Source organism: Loxodonta africana, chromosome X (assembly GCF_030014295.1).
Source record: "Loxodonta africana isolate mLoxAfr1 chromosome X, mLoxAfr1.hap2, whole genome shotgun sequence".
NCBI lineage: Eukaryota > Metazoa > Chordata > Mammalia > Proboscidea > Elephantidae > Loxodonta > Loxodonta africana.
The window spans coordinates 113,456,932-113,461,630 of NC_087369.1; the positions used below are offsets into that span (position 1 = coordinate 113,456,932).

The 4,699-nt window shown below is 37.0% G+C and overlaps 1 non-coding gene across 1 annotated transcript; it reads left to right on the top strand.

The window, feature by feature from the left end:
• The first annotated feature begins 684 nt into the window (after window positions 1-684).
• On the top strand, window positions 685-786 carry LOC111747658 (U6 spliceosomal RNA). Its single transcript, XR_002783634.1, has one exon. It is a non-coding gene; the product is annotated as a U6 spliceosomal RNA (small nuclear RNA).
• Window positions 787-4,699: the final 3,913 nt, after the last annotated feature.

A 4,699-nucleotide genomic window follows, 5' to 3' on the forward strand; every position in this document is an offset into this window, starting at 1 on the left:
CTACAAAGTTGCTAAGTCCACTAAATGGGAAAATTGTAATCTCTTTATAATCTCTTCAATAACTGATGCTGGGCGAATTGAATCTTCATGTGTAAGAGTGAAACTGCATGTATATTTCACACCATATACCAAAATTAACTCATAATTCATCAATGACCTAAATGTAACAACTAAAACCACAAAACTCCTAGAACAAAACATAACGGGAGTAATGCTTTGAGACCTGGTTTTTGACAATGGATTCTTAGATATGACACCAAAAGCACAGGCAACAAAAGAAAATTAGATAAATTAGACTTAATCAAAATTAAAACTTTTGTGCATCAAAGGATTTTATCAACAGAATGAAGAGACAACCTACAGAATGGGAGAAAACATTTGGAACCATATCTCGATGGCACTAGTTTTTTTTTTTTTTTTTTTTTATCTGATAAAAGCAGCCCTAGTGGCACAATGGTTAACTAAGTGCTTGGCTGCTAAATGAAAGGTTGGCAGTTTGAACCCACCCGGTGGCTTTGTGGATGAAAGACCTAGGGATTTCCTCCTATAAAGATTACAACCTAAAAAACTCTGTGGGACAATTCTGCTCTGTCATATGGGGTCAAAGAATTGAAATCGACTGGAAGGCAACTAACAACAACTATCTGATAAGAGTTTAATATCCAGAACATGTAAATAGCTCCTATGCTCGCTTCAGCAACATACATACTAAAATTGGAACAAATCAGATTAGTATGGCTCCTGCACGAGAATAGCATGCAAATTTGTGAAACATTCCGTATGTATGTACACACACACACACACACACACACCCATGAAAAGAATTCCTACAACTCAACAACAAAAATAAAAGTAACCCAATCAAAAAATGGGCAAATGACTTAAATAAACATTTCACCAAATAGCGTATACAAATGACCAATAAGCACATGAAAAGATGCTCAGTGTCGTTGTTGTCGTTAGGTGCCATCAAGTTGGTTCCAACTCATAGTGAACCTATGCACAACAGAACAAAACACTGCCTGGTCCTGAGCCATCCTCACAATTGTTGCTATGCTTGAGTCCATTGTTGCAGCCACTGTTGTCAGTTCTCATTGAGGGTCTTCCTCTTTTTCACTGACCGTCTACCAAGCATGATGTCCTTCTCCAGGGACTGATCCCTCCTGACAACATGTCCAAAGTATGTGAGATGTAGTCTCAACATCCTTGCTTATAAGGAGCATTCTGGTTGTACTTCTGCCAAGACAGATTTGCTCGTTCTTTTGGCGGTCCATGGTGTATTCATTTTCCAAAATCAATTGCCGTCGAGGAAACTCTGACTCATGGCAACCCCATGTGTATCATGGTAGAATTGTGCTCCATAGAGTTTTCAGTGGCTTATTTTTATGAAGTAGATTGCCAGGTTTTTCTTCTGAGGCACCTCTGAGTGGACTTGAACTTCCAACCTTTTGGTTAGCAGCCAAGTATGTTAACCGTTTGCACCACCCAGGGACTCCCATTAGGAAAATACAATTCAAAACCACAACACACACTGCTAGTATGGCTATTATTAAAAAAAAAAAAATTGAAAACAAGTGTTAGATGGGATGTGGAGAAATTGGAACTCTTGTCCATTGCTGATGGGATTATAAAATGGTGGATCTGCTATGCAATACATTTTGGCAATACCTCAGAAAGTTAAACATAAAGTTCCCATATGACCCAGCAATTCCCCTTCTAGGTATACACCCAAAAGATTTAAAAGTAGGAACTCAAACGGATGTTCGTATATCAATATTCTTTCAGCATTATGCACAATAGGCAAAAAGTGGCAACAGCTCACGTGATGAATGGATAAACAATGTGTTTTATACATAAAATGGTATATTAAGTAGCCATAAGAAGAAATAAATTTTGGATACATGCTGTGGCATGGATGAAGCTTGAAAACTTTATGCTGAGTGAAATCAGAAACAAAAGGACAAATATTGTATCATCCCACTTATATGAAAAATTTATAATAGACAAATGGATAGAGTCCAAAATGTATTAGTGCTTATCAGGGCAGGTGGTAGAGGGAAAAGAGAAGTTACTAAGATGCACTGAGGTTCTGTTAAGGGTGAATAAAAATTTGGAAACAGATAGTGGTAATGGTCCCACAACGTAGTGAATGTAATTGATGTCACTGAATTGAACGTGTAAAAATTGTTGAAATGGCAATAGTTTTGTTAAGTATGTATTTTACCACAAAAAAATATACAAGATCTATATGAGGAAAACTGCAAAACTCTAATTAAAGAAATCAAATAAAATCTTTATTAATGAAGATATACTTCATGTTCACGGATATGAAGACTCAACATTGTTTAGATGTTGGTTCTTCCCAACTTGATCTATACCAAAAACCCATTGCCGTCAAGTTGATTCAGGGTTCCCACTTGATCTGTAGATTCAGTGAAATCCCAAACAAAATTTCAGTAAGTTGCTTTGTAGATATTGACAAAATTATTGTAAAGTTCATATGGAAAGGCAAAAGTCCTAGAATAGCCCACACAATGTTGAAGAAGAACAAAATCAGAGAACTGACAATACATGGTTTCGAAATTGCTATAAAGCTACAGTAACCAAAACTGTGCTATTGGCGAAAGAATAGATAAATAGCTCAATGGAACAGAATAGAGAGACCAGAAAAAGACTCACGGGAATATTGTCAACTAATCTTTGACGAAGGACCAAAGGCAATCCAATGGGGAAAGGATAGTCTTTTCAACTAATGTTGCTGGAACAACTAGATATCAACTTGCAAAAAAAAAAAAAAATGAATCTAGACACTGACCTTACACCTTTCTTAAAAATTAACTAAAAATGGATCATAGACCTAAATGTAAGATGCAGAAATGTAAATCTTCTAGGAGATAACAAAGGATAAAATCTAGGTGACCTTGGGTTTGGCAATAAGTTTTTAGATACAACACTGAAAGCACAATTCATAAAAGAAAAAAATTGATAAGTTGGATTTCCTTAAATCACAAACTTCTATGAAAGACACTGTTAAAAGAATGCAGATACAAGCCCCAGATAAGAGAAAATATTTGCATATTTGACAAAGGACTTGTATCCAAAGTATACATAGAACTCTTAAAACTTAATAAGACAATAGCTCAATTAAAAAGATCTGAACATACACCTCAAGAAAGAAGATATACAGTTATCAACTACGCTTATTAAAAAGTGTTCAACATCACATGGCATTAGGTAATTTTAAATTAAAATGACAATGAGACATTACTACACATCATGAGAATGAATAAAATAAAACACTGAAAACACCAAATGCTGGCGAGGATGGGAAGCAAGAGGAAATCTATTCGTTGCTGGTAGGGATTCAAAATGGTACAGCCACACTGGAAGACTGTTTCAGTCTCTTGCAAAGCTAAACTTACCATACAATCCAGCAATTGCTCTTCTAGGTTTTTACCCAAATGATTTGAAAAATTATGTGGATACAGAAACCTGCATACTGATGTTTATAGTAGCTTTGTTCATAATTTCTATATTGGAAGCAACCAAGATGCCTCTTAAGTGAATGGATAAATAAACTGTGAACTTGTACATCCATGCCGTGGAATATTATTTAGTGACAAAAAGAAATGAGCTATCAAGCCACGAAAAGACATGGAGAAACATTAAGTGCATATTGCTCATTGAAAGAAGCCAGGCTAAAAAGGCTACCTGTTGTATGATTACAATTATAAGACATTCTGGAAAAGGCAAAACTACAGAGACAAGAAAGATCAGTGTTTCCAGGGAGGGATGTATGTGGAGCATAGATTTTTAAGGCATTGAACCTATTCTCCATGATGCTATAATGATGGTTACCTGACATTACACATTTGCAAAAATCATCCCTGGGTGATACACTGGGCTACTAGCCAAAAGGTTGGCGGTTTGAACCTGTGGAGGTGCCTCTGAAGACAGGGTTGGTGTTTGGATTCCAAAAGGTCACAGCCTTAAAAAACCTATGGAGTAATTCCACTTTGCACACTTGTGGTCACTATGAGTTGGAATCAACTTGAGGGCCACTAACAACATAGGACTGTATAACATAGAGTGAGCCTTAGTGTAAACTGTGTTTTTGTTAGGTGCCATCCAGTCGATTCTGACTCATAGCCACCCTATGTACAACAAAACACTGCCTGGTCCTGTGCCATCTTCATAATCATTGCTATGTTTGAGCCCACTGTTGCAGCCACCGTGTCAGCTCATCTCATTGAGAGTCTTTCTCTTTTTTTGCTAACCCTCTATTTTGTGTGTGTATATATATATTTTAATTTATTGTGTTTTAAGTGAAAGTTTACAAATCAAGTCAGTCTCTCAAACAAAAACTTACACACCTTGCTATGTACTCCCAGCTGCTTTCCTAATGAGACAGCACACTTCTCCTCTCCACCCTGTATTCCCATGTCCATTCAACCAGCTCCTGTCCCCCCTCTACTTTCTCATCTTGCCTCCAGACAGGAGCTGCCCACATAGTCTCATGTGGCCGAACCTTTATTTTATCAAGCATGATGTCCTTCTCCAGGGACTGGTCCCTCCTGGTAACATGTCCAAAGTATATGAGACATAGCCTCGCCATCCTTGCTAATAATGAGCATTCTGGTTGTACTTCTTCCAACACAAATTAGTTCATTCTTCTGGCAGTCCATGGTATATTCAACAT